Genomic DNA, 13006 nt, shown 5'->3' on the forward strand with positions numbered 1-13006 from the left:
GGTTAGGTGGTTTGGCCATGCTAAATTGCCCCTTAATTTTAAAAAATGAATTGGGTACTCTAAATTTATTAAAAGAAAGGAAATTGGCATGTTAATCTCCAATTGCACTAACCAGCTTTCTCACGGAATCTTGAGTCTCTTTGCGAAAACAAAATGGATGGGCAGTGTTCAGGTACACTAATGTTCGGTCCCTTCTCTCTCGACAGATGCTGTCAGACCTGCTGCGATTGTCCAGTATTTTCTGTTTTAATTTCAGGTACACTAATGGTTGCTTGTATTCCTGTTTCATTATCAACCTGTCAATGTCATCCTGGCAGTGCCTACCAGTACCAGGGTCAGTGGGGGCTATACTTAACTCTGCATCCCCAGAGGGATCCCCTTGACTGCCTCATGTCTGGCCAACCTGTTGCAGACCTGACTGATAGCCTATGCTTCTGCCTTTAACACTCTTGTGTTGACAGCCATAAAGCACCAGAAATGTACCAGTACAAAGCATGTAAGGTGTTATTGATGAAGAGATAATCAGATGAATTTCTTTTTGTGCACATTCAGGGGGTAACTACATTATCGGTTAGATCACTGATATTTTAACCAGCTATGATTTCAGTGTCAGTGCATTATTTTAAGTTGTGCGAACACAGTCTGCTTTAAAAACCTGACAATTTTTCAAAAATGTTATTTTCCAAATCCTTTCTGTGGAAAAATGGTCCAAAACCCTCATGCAAGTTTTATTTGTCAATCTTTTAACTACGATCTGCCTTTAGAAACAATTATTGTCAGTGAATTGCTGTTGCTATATTTTTACAGAGAAAAGTATTCTTGATTTTAGGTTTACTCTTGGACAACTATCATTTACTTTTTTTATTCAATAAAAGAACGACAAACAACAAAGAATGGGAAGAGTGAACTGTATTGAGGTTTTTAGTGCTTGTTGTGTTGATGTTTTAAGGATAATTGCAGGTAAATTTCTTCCTTGCGTATAATGAGTTTCTCCCCTATTTTCCTGGTGTGCTCTGCTATTTTGTGCTTCAGCAATTGAAGGAGTATCACCTTTAGATGGCTGCCTTGCCAATCACTGGGGATCAAAAGGTCAACTGCAAGAATTTTGGCCCTTTTCTTTGCTGACCTCCATAAATAGTACACTGAAACTAACACTCCACTGGCATCATTCCAGAGGCAGTATCTATTGTCACTTGTATGACAGTTGTATGATGGTATAGAACTGTTTCTGGCAAGAATACTATCACTTGCTACAACTTTACTCATGACAATACAGGAGGTCAGCCCTGCACAAGGTTCAGTGCTCAATGTGAGTGGAGAATAGGACTGTAGGAGGCAGTTGTCAGTTATCTTTTTCCAAGTGAAGAGAAGGTTTCTTTGATTGCATCTCCACGTTTGGCTCCAAAAGGTTCTCTCATGGTATTGCAACTATTCATTTGAGACGTCACTGCTGTGCTTAGAATTTGAGCAGCTGAGGTTTCAATGCAGAAAAAAATTTCTCTAGAACTAAATGTATGGATTGTTGGTGTTTATTGCAAGAGGGAAGTTAAGAGAAAAGTAGGCAAGTGCTACTACAGCTGCACAGGGCCTTAATGGGCCTGCATCCGGAGTCCTGTCTAGTTTTGGTCACCCTTACTTAAGAAAGGACATGATTGCATTGGAAGCAGTTTCAAAGGGTTGTTAGTTTGTGGAATTCTCTTCCCGAGACAGCAGTGCTGGCAGGACCATTGAATATTTTTAAGACTGACTGAGATAGATTCTTCATTGAGAAGGGATTGAAAGGTTAACCGGGCAGACAGGAAAGTGGAGTTAACGCCACAATCAGATCAGCCATGATTTTATCAGATTGCAGACCAGGCTCACGTGGCCGAATGGTCCACTCCTGCTCCATATTCTTGTTTTCTTGTGTCCTTATATTTGGATGTTTGACTCCCACACGCAATCCACATCACCTCCTGATGCTTTAATATGGGTCATGTGCTGCACCAATCTATACTTGAACGCTGACGCACTAGTTTCTGAATCTTTGTCATGCTGCATTCACACTAACCTCTTATCATCCATCACTAGTGGTAATCCTTTATCACCAATGGTCTGATTTAAACTGTACTTTGAAAAATCACCACGGTGTGTGTGTCTATACTTCTGTCTATTTAAAGGAAGAATGATGATGCTTGAGTTTGATGATTGATACTCTTCTCTTTCAAGAGTCCTCTTTCCTTTTGTAACATAGCAGATTCTATATTCGGTTAAATACAGTTATCTATTTGGGTTCCATGCACTCCTGTGTACAAATAGTGCACCTCAGTTAATAAAATGTTACGCATTATGGAAGTCATAATAGAGATGCTATACTTTCCTCACAGGTTCCCCATGTGGTAATCTACCTGTCCTGAACATTGAAACCATGCCTTCCTCATAAGGGTAAACTATTTCCTATTTGATGTTTCATCACCTGTAGCAAGCTGTAATCTCCAGTTGCATCTCATTTCAGCTTTCTTCCTGTTGTCTACTCTTTGCTATTTTGGCATGCATAAGATAAATTACAAATCTCTGCTTTTTTCCTTTCTACTATCATTCTTCCTTCATCCTTGGTGATGTTTCTCTGTATCACTACACTATGAGCTTATTTTTAATAGCTCCTATTGTACTTCATCTCTCAAATCTGTGACACTTTGCAGGAATTTACATGCATTATTTTTCTGTTGTATTCTAAGTCATAGATACATAGATACAAAGAAGATAGGAGCTGGAGGAAACCTTTTGGAGCTTCAGGCCTGCTCCGACATTTATCACGATCATGGCTGATCATCCAATTCAATAGCCCAGTCCTGCTTTCTCCCCATAACCTTTTATCCCATTCGCCCCAAGTGCGATATCTAGCTGCCTCTTGAATATATTCAATGTTTTGGCATCAACTACTTCCTGCGGTAATGAATTCCACAGGCTCACCACTCTTTGGGTGAAGAAATATCTCCTCATCTCTGTCCAAAATGGTTTACCCTGAATCCTCAGACTATGACCCCTGGTTCTGGACACACCCACCATCGGGAACAACTTCCCTGCATCTATCCTGTTTAGTCCTGTTAGAATTTTATAAGTCTCTATGAGATTCCCCCTCATTCTTCTGAACTCCAGCGAGAACAATCCCGACCGAGTCAATCTCTCCTCATATCACAGTCCCGCTATCCCTGGAATCAGTCTGGTAAACCTTCGCTGCACTCCCTCGAGAGCAAGAACATCCTTCCTCAGAAAAAGATACCAAAACTGCACACAATAGTCTCGGTGTGGCTTCACCAAAGCCCTGTATAATTGCAACAACACATCCCTGCTCCTGTACTTGAAACCTCTCACAATGAAGGCCACCATACCATTAGCCTTCTTTACTGCCTGCTGCACCTGCATGCTTACCTTCAGTAACTGGTGCATAAGGACACCCAGGTCCTGCTGCACACTCCCCTCTCCCAATTTACAATCATTCAGGTAGTAATCTACATTCCTATTTTTGCGTCCAAAGTGAATAACCTCTCACTTATCCAAATTATACTGCATCTGCCATTGACTTTCCCACTCGCCCAACCTGTCCAGATCATGCTGTAGGATCATAGAATCATAGAATTTACAGTGCAGAAGGAGGCCATTCGGCCCATTGAGTCTGCACTGGCTCTTGGAAATAGCACCCCAATTAAGCCCACACTCGTAACCCAGTAAACCCACCTAAACTTTTTGGACACTAAGGGCAGTTTAGCATGGCCAATCCACCTAACCTGCATATCTTTGGACTGTGGGAGGAATCCAAAGCACCCGGAGGAAACCCACGCAGAAAGGGGAAAACGTGCAGACCCCGCACAGACAGTAACCCAAGCCAGGAATCGTACCTGGAGCTGTGAAGCAACTGTGCGATCGTGCTGCCCTACCCTCATCACAGTTTACCCTCCCACCCAACTTGATATCATCTGCAAACTTTGTGATGTTACATTTTGTTCCCTCATCCAAGTCATTGATATATATTGTGAATAGCTGGGGTCCCAGCACCGATCCCTGTGGCACTGCACTGCCCTTTAATCCCTACTCTTTGATTCCTCTCTGCCAATCATTTTTCTGTTCACCTCAATACGCTTCCCCCAATCCCATGAGCTCTTATCTTGCACAATAATCTCTTATGCGGGACTTTGTCAAACGCCTTCTGAAAGTCCAAAGATACCACATCGACTGGCTCCCCCTTGTCAACTGTACTCGTTACATCTTCAAAGAATTCCAACAGATTTGTCAAGCATGATTTTTCCCTTCATACATCAATGCTGACTCTGACTGATCCTGCCACTGCTTTCCAAATGTTCCACTAGAAAGTCCTTGATAATGGACTCATGAATTTTCCCACTACCGATGTTAGGCTTACTGGTCTATAATTCCCTGTTTTCTCTCTATCTCCCTTTTTGAATATTGGAGTGACATTAGCTACCCTCCTTCTGCAGGGACTGTTCCAAAGTCTTTAGAATCCTGGAAGATGACCACTAATGCATCCACTATTTCCAGAGCCACCTCCTTAAGCACTCTGGGATGCAGATTATCAGGCCCTGGGGATTTATCCACATTCAACCCCATCAATTTTCCCAGCAACATTTCTCTACTAATATTGATCTCCCTCAGTTCTTCCCTCTCCCTAAACCTTTCATTCTCCAACATTTCTGGTATCTGATTTGTGTCCTCTTTTGTGAAGATAGAACCAAACTATGTATTCATTGCTCAGCCATTTCATTGTCCCTTATTATACATTCCCCTGTTTCTGTCTGTAGGGGGCCTACATTTGTCTTTACCAATCTCATTCTCCTCACATATCGACAGAAACTCTTAGTGTCAGTATTCATGTCCCCTGCAAGCTTACCTTTGTACTGTATTTTCCCTTTCTAAATTAGTACCTTGATCCTTTGCTGAATTCTAAACTGCTCCCAATCCTCAGACTTATTAGTTTTCTTGGCCAATCTGTATGCTTCTTCCATGGATCGGATACAAATTCTAATTTCCTCTGTAAGTCATGGATTGGCCCTCTTACCCATCTTGCTTTGGTGCCAGACAGGAATAAACAGTTGCTGCATTCCTTGAATGTTTGCCATTGCCAATCCACTGTCATCCCTTTAAGTAACTCTCCCCAATCCATCAAGACCAACACACACCTTATATCTTCATCGTTTCCTTTACTAAGATTCAGCACCCTAGCCTCTGACTCAACTACTTCACTCTCCATCTTGATAAAAAATTATATTGTGTTATGGTCACTCATCCCCAAGGAGTCTTGCACAGCCAGATTGGCAATGATTCCCTTCTCATTACACAGTACCCAGTCTAAGATGGCCTACTCTCTAGTTGGTTCCTCCACGTAATGGTCAAGAAAACCGTCCCATATACACTCCTGGAATTCCTCCTCTACGGCATTGTGGCTAATTTGATTTGCCCAATCTATGTGCAGATTGAAATCACCCATGATCACCGATGTTCCCTTATTACATGCATCTCTAATTTCTTGTTTAATGTCATTCCCAACATCAGCACTGCAGTTTGGGGGTCTATATATGACACCCACTAATGTTTTTTGCCCCTTTGTATTTCTCAACTCTACCCATACAGACTCCACATTGTCAGAACTAATATCCTTTCTCATTATTGTGTTAATTTCCTCTTTAACCAGCAGTGCCACGCCACCACCTTTTCCTTTATGCCTGTCCTTCCTAAATACTGAATACCCTGGGGCATCCAGTTCCCATTCTTGGTCACCCTGCAGCCATGTCTCCATTATCCCAATTATATCATACCCATTTATATCTATCTGCGCGATTAGTTCATCATGAAATTGTCTAAGATCTGATACCAAATGATTCAAGTCTCAAAGATAGCGGTCACTTTATTGGTCACTACTTGCCAAGCTGATTGTCTCTTTTGTGCTATTAGGATAATTTTCACATTCCAAAAATATGCTCCAATAACTTTTACAATGGTAACAAGTGTTTCTAGGTCCTTCTCTGTAATAGTCTTTTTGTTCTTAGAATTGATTGAGTGTTTACTAATTTGTACACATTTCACAGCTGGAGGAATGAATTAGTGGCTTGTTACCTGTTGAAAAGTATGAGCGGGCCATTTTTACATGCATTTTTTTGATTGCTTGTTTTCATTCATTCTTGAAAATTGAATTGTGTGTGCATATACACTTCAATAATAGGTCATAACTAAACAAAGTACAAAGAATAATACAGCACAGAAATAGGACCTTCGGCCCTCCAAGCCTGTACCGGTCATGATACCACCCTTTGCCAAAATCCTCAGCACTTCCTTGCACCGTATCCATCTATACCCATCCAAGCCAAGTGTTTGTCAATGCAAAATTAGTGTTCCTTCTATTTTTCTTGACTGAAAAATATGGGTCCATGGAGCAGATCTTGACTTTTGTCACAAGTGCGAAATGGGTGATAGCAAGTTTAAAGTTCACCTTACATCACTCCCAATTTCAATTTTGATTGAAGTCAATGAGGTGTAAAATGGGCTCCTGACTCGCTGTCACCCAATTTGCACAATTGCACAAAGTCAAGATCTACCCCCTCGTGCCTTCATCAAGTATTCCTTGTCAGCCAAGTCCAGCTGCAAAAGCTGGGCAATGTTCTCTGATCACTACCAGCTGTCAAAATTGAAAGTGCAGTGAGCAAAGATACAAAGAACATTTCCTTTGCTATTTTAAATGAACTTATAAAGCTTGCATTTTCAATTTTAACAGAATATTGAGAGAAAATACTCTCGTTACATCAACAACATCATAACACAAAACGACTAAAAAATACCATTCCGATTTAACCTTTTCCTTCAGTCCATCAAGGGCCCCTGCAGATTTTTCTTTTTTCATTTTTGAGCCAATTAGTGCCTTTTTCTATTGCAGAACCATACCACAAATTAATATCATATTGGAATCCCCGCTGCCATCAGAGACACAAAACCTAAACCCAGTTCTTAGATATGAAAGGGCAATGTACTATCCTACTGTGCGAAGTTCACCTTTCATTATTAATACCTGTATCAGTTTTTTTCAATCTACTTATATTGTTTTTAAAAGCCTTCATTTAAGCAGTGACTGATATTGAAACTCTCTCCAGCAGTCCCTTGAAGTTATGGGGATGTCTGCCATGGTGCACAGCCTATTGAAACTAAAGGCACTGATGTCTGTCTCCCAGAATGTTACTTCAGCTTCTCATGTTCAATATTTCCTCTCGTTCCCTGACTGACAAAGTCATCAGCATTCAGTGTATGAAAAGCAAATCCAAAATCTAATCAGAAATAGTCAAAGGGAGAGGCAATGCAACAATTCAATTCAGAATGTGTAATTCTTTGTAACTTTTTTTATTAACAACGGATAAAGATAATGGATCTTGCTCTTCGAATATAGTTAAATGAAAGATTTCTAAGATAAAGTTTCACTGATGTTTTCAGATCTCCTGCTTTAATTTCAGTAGTTGATGACCTGACCAGTACTCATTGTGTTGTTATAGAGACCCTTTAGACAACTGCTGTTTTTTTTTAAATGCAAGTTTCAACTATCAAGCTGGAAGTAGGGTAATTTTAGATCCACTGGTGACAGGAATGATATCAGGTGGTATGGGCGAGCATGCCAGGTTCCTGTAACCGTTCCTGTAGCCGTTCCCTCAGTCAGTGAGTTTGATCAGAGCGGAGTGGGTGGTGGATGTTGGGCGCCTGCCCTGAGAACATGCATGATCCTTTAATGACTGCAATTAAAGTTGTTCAAGAGCTGCTTGAGTGTTCATTGAGGAACATGCTGAGATTTTGATGGGAAAGCACAGGCTACTATGCTGGATCAGGGGCAGATCAGGTGCATGGAGGTGCAACACAGCAGGGAAACTGTCGTGGCAACCTCAAGAAATTAGGTGCCGCCTAAAAGGCAAAATGGCTGAGAGGGGTCTTAGCTATTGGCTCACAGGTCACCAGTTGAAAATTAAAGGACTGGACGCTCTTCCTGTTCTTGAATCTGACTAGCCAGCAATTCAAATGCTATTCACCTCTCTCTGAGAACCTGAGACAAATACACAAAGGCAATAGAACCAAAACCATTTGCACATGAGGACCACTATTAAGCAAAGAATATGGCTTCTGAAAATACAATTCCAGGGCCTGGACAGTTGAGGGGTGCCCTGCAGTACACTACGAAGAGCTGTGCTCTCCGTAATATCCCCGTCAGAGATATGCTGTCCTTGAAAAGGATGATGTGCTGGATTAACACAGCTCATCAGGGGAAGAGGAGAAGCAGGAGAATGCAAATTGCAGATGTGCCCAGCTGCACAGGGAGATGACTGGGCCTAGAAAGGCGCTCAGGCATCTCGTCAGGATGCCATCAAAATCAGGGATTATATGTTTCAGGCATGTTTCACCTCAGCTCTTCCAATCCAGGAGGGTAGCATGGTCTACTTTGAGTTGCCTGGAAGAACACTTCCATTGAAGACGCAGTCATCCTCATCATGGAGGTACCAGTGGGGAAATTTGCAAAGGCTTCCGCACTGGCGTCCCTATCCCTTGTGGTACTGATGGTCCCGCAGTTAGAGAGGGCAAAGAGACTAATGATCATGGAGGTGTCCTCATCTTCCTGGTGACTGCCTCAGCCTAAGCTGCCACTCTGAATAGTCAATTGCCCTTCCAACCCCTCACTAGTTGGCACAATTGGCAATCCCTCCAAACATCTTTGAGCCATAAGTGCCACTGACTGGTCAAGGCTACAGTGTGTGACATGCATCTGTGAACATCAATGCACAGTTCCTGTATGAAATCCATGTGTTGCCTCAAACAGCTCTCCATGACTTTGACCGTCTCTCAATGCTGTCAAATCTCTGAGCCATGATGGCCCACATGAACTGCATGACTAGTCCATTCTCTGCACAAAATCCTGCATTGCCTCAAAGAGTGCCATTTTGTTGGTGCACATCTGCTGATACTAGTTCTCCTTTCCCGTGATTCCTGAAGCCTTAAACCTGTGCCCTGTTGAGTAGGCCTTTGTTTGTTCACATGCCGCCAGGGAGGGCATCACCCACAGCTGCCTCTGCCTCTCTCACCTCTTGCTGCTAATTTATGAAATGCTCTTTACCCTATCTAATAGTGCATGAAGACTCATTGATATGAGTGTTCCTGTACCAGTGGAGGCTATGCTTTTCAGATGTGAAGTGATTGCTAAGAGGTATCTTCTTGCATTTCGTTGCCTTGTGACAATACAGGCATTGTTCTTTTTGCCTCTGTGTTCAGCATTGTAGGAAATGCAAAAAGAGATCTGCAGTGCTGAGGCTTCCTAATGTAGTGGAGTCTTTGACATGCTGTAGGGCAGGGTAGCAGGCACTCCACACCAACTCTATGGAATCAAGAAATGGCAGAGGAGTTAAACATTGTGTCTGTCTTCACGGTGGAAGACACAAAAAACATTCCAAAAATAATCAAGGGTCAAAAGTGGTGGAGGAAATAAATACAATAACTATTACTGGAGAAAAGGACACACGAAAATAATGGGGCTCAAGGCCAATTAGTCCCTTGGACCTGATGAGTCGCATCCCAGGATATCAAAGGAAGTAGCTACAGAGATAGTAATCTGGTCGTAATCTTCCAAGAATCCTTAAATTCTGGGAATTTCCCAGAGGATTGGAAAAACTGCCACTGTAACTTAAACAAAGGAGGGAGACAAAAAAAAAACAGAGAACTACATGCCAGTTAGCTTAACATCTATCGTTGGAAAAATGTTGGACTCCGTTACAAAGGATGTCATAGCAGAGCATTTAAAAATACATAATATGATCAAGCAGAGTCAGAATGGCTTCATGAAGTGGAAATAATGCCTGAAAATATTAGAATTATTTGAGGTAGTAACGAGCAGGCCAGACAAAGCAGAACCCGTAAATGTAACATACTTGGATTTATAAAAAAGCATTCAACAAGGCAATGCACAAAAGGCTACTTCATAAGGTAACATGGTGTTGGGGGTCGTAAATTAGCATGGAGAGAACATTTGCTAACTAATAGAAGTCAGTTGGCATAAGAGGGTTTTTTTCTGGATGGCAACTGGTAACAATCGGAGTGCTACAGGAATCAGTGCTGGGGTTACAGTTATTCACAATATATAGTAATGACTTGGACAAGGGAAGTGAATATACTATTGTCAAGTTTCTAGATGACATAAAAATAGGTGGGAAGGCAAGTGGTGAGGATAACACAAAGAGTTTACAGAGGGATATAGACAGATTAGGTGAGTGGCAAAAACTTGGCAAATGGAATATAATGTAGAAAATGTGAAGTCATGCACGTTAGTGGGAAGAATAAAGGAGCTGAATATTATTTAAATGGAGAATGACTGTGGAAAGTAGAGTACAGAGGAATTTGGGGGTTCATAGAACATAGAACATAAAGTGCAGAAGGAGGCCATTCGGCACATCGAGTCTGCACCGACCCACTTAAGCCCTCACTTCCACCCTATCCCCGTAACCCAATAACCTCTCTTAACCTTTTTGGACACTAAGGGCAATTTAGCATGGCCAATCCACCTAACCTGCACGTCTTTGGACTGTGGGAGGAAACCGGAGCACCCGGAGGAAACCATGCCGACACGGGGAGAACGTGCAGACTCCGCACAGACAGTGACCCAGTGGGGAATCGAACCTGGGACCCTGGTGCTGTGAAGCCACAGTGCTAGCCACTTGTGCTACCGTGCTGCATTCTTGTGCGTAAATCACAAAAAAGCAACACGCAAGTTCAGCAGGTAATAGGGAAGGAATGTTGGCCTTTATTTCAAAGAGAATGGAGTATAAAAATAAGGAAGTCTTATTAAAACTATGCCAGGCACTAGTTAGACCACGCCTGGAACACAATTTAAGTCTTGTTAATTACGGAAAGATATTCTGGCACTGGAGACAGTCCAATTTATCCTGGGTATGGAGGGATTGTCTTATGAAAAGAGGTTGAGTAAGTTGAGTCCATGCTCATTGGAGTTCAGAAGAATGAGAGGCGACCGTATTGAGACATGTAGGATTCTCAGGGGGCTTGACAGGGTTGATGCTGAAAGGATGATCTCTCTTGTGGGAGAGTGTAGGACCAGAGGGCACAATCTCAGAATAAGGGGTCTCCCATTGAAGAAAGAGCTGAGAAGGAATTTCTTCTCGCAAATAGCAGTGAATCTGTGGTTTTTGTTTACTGCAGAGGGCTGTAGAGGCTGAGTCATTAAGTATGTTTAAGGCTGAGATAGACTTTTAATCTAAAGAATTCAAGTATTATGGAGTTGTGACAGGAAAGTGGATTTGTGGATAATCATATCAGATCAGTCGTGATCTCCTTGAATGGCAGAGCAGCCTTGATGGGCTGAATGGCCTACATCTGCTCCTACATCTTCTGGGTTTCTGGACAATCTCCGGTGCTCCCTTTTCCATGGTGGTGATGTTGTGAAGAATGGGGCTCTCTCCTCAAGTCTGGGCCCTGTCATGGGTATTGTGAACCCATTCCTCCTGAAAGGAGAAAACAGAAAGTTAGATAAGACGCTTCTGGCATCTCTGACCAATGCCACCAGCTCATATTGATATGAAGCTGCAAGTGTCAGTGCTGGCTGGTCCTCAGGAGCACTCAGGCTCTGGGTCTTGCTGAGGGGTCAGTATATACCTTGGGTATATATTCTTCCCATGCTCAGGAGCAGCATTCGCCCTCAGTTTCCGCAGCTGGTGTGTCTACTGGAGGTCAAATGCCCAGTGGCCTGTTATGAAAGCCTGGTGTTGTACTCATATTACCAGAACAAATAAGGTAATTGAACCGCCTCAGGCACTGGACTCAGTTTCACTGAACCACCCTCCATCTGCTCATAGTCTCCATCACCTTCATAAAGACCTGCTTGTTTTGGGGAGGCGGCGGGTGCTGCTCTCCTATTACCACCTGGAAACCTCTCTCCTCTCCCTCACTATCTCCAGGTCAACATCTGCAAAATGAGAAGCAGGCCTGCCCTGGGTTCCAGCTCTCTGCCTTTCTTGCTGTCTATGAGGCTTAAGATTCATCAAAACAGCATCACAACAATAGCCATCGTGGTCGATTTAAATTAGGTCTGTTCTCTTTCATTTCCACCTCTGCTCCCACCCCTGGTGACTGCTAATTGACCACTCAGTCCTCACTCCAGCCAACTAGTGACCCACCTCCATGTATTGCAGAAGTTACCGGGGGATTGGGGGGGGGGGGGGGGGGAGAGGGGGGGGGGGGAGAGGGGGGTGCGGGGGGGGGGTGGGGGGGGGGAGAGTGGCCTGGTTTGGGGGGGGGGGGGAGTGTGTGGGTGTGGCAGGGGTTGGGGACTGTAGCTACTGCAAAAGTATGCTGCACCCATTGCCCAAACATAAACAAAGCCCCAGGTATCTGCGAAAGGAGCAGGAAAATGAACTCCAACAAAAAACACTTAAATTGAATTAATTTTTTTCAAATAATCAAAGTAGTGAAAGCCATGGAGATGGAAAATTTAACTAGCTTTGTGACAAGGATTTAAGTATAAAATTATCAAGCCTCAGGCAAGACTGAAAATTGAAAGGTTTTTTTTCTGTGCAGAGTAGTGGATATGTGAAGCAGACTTCCAGATAAGACGGCTAATGCTGTGTTGATTAACACCTTGAAAAAAAAACTAAATGAATATTGGGTTAGAAATAAGTTTGCGGGTTAAAAAGATAAGTGTGATGGAGATAATTGAATGCTGTGTAGAACTTGATGGCTCTTTAACTGCTGGAGCTGTGGAGGTGACATTATGAGGGCAACCGATCCAGGATCGCGTAATATAGGACATAAGGTTTCATATATATTCTGGAGTTTTGTTAGATTTACCTCAGGGGAAAGGGAGGCACTTACTTTGCAGACCTTTCCTCCAGAGATTAAATGTTCCGGTTAGAGTTGCTGATAAAGAACATTTCACATCATCTGTGGAAGAAGACCCATTGCCCTTTCCAATTTTCACATTTTGTTATGT

At 42.7% G+C, this 13006-nt stretch overlaps 1 long non-coding RNA gene across 1 annotated transcript in view; it reads right to left on the bottom strand.

Moving 5' to 3' along the window:
* Positions 1 to 11017: 11017 nt before the first annotated feature.
* LOC140428012 (uncharacterized) overlaps positions 11018 to 13006 on the bottom strand; it is a 56159-nt gene continuing 54170 nt past the window's right edge. The window contains exon 3 of the long non-coding RNA XR_011948681.1: positions 11018 to 11522. This is a non-coding gene — a long non-coding RNA (uncharacterized lncRNA). The remainder of the gene's footprint in view (positions 11523 to 13006) is intronic.

This window comes from Scyliorhinus torazame, chromosome 8 (genome assembly GCF_047496885.1).
Source record: "Scyliorhinus torazame isolate Kashiwa2021f chromosome 8, sScyTor2.1, whole genome shotgun sequence".
Taxonomy (NCBI): Eukaryota; Metazoa; Chordata; class Chondrichthyes; order Carcharhiniformes; family Scyliorhinidae; genus Scyliorhinus; species Scyliorhinus torazame.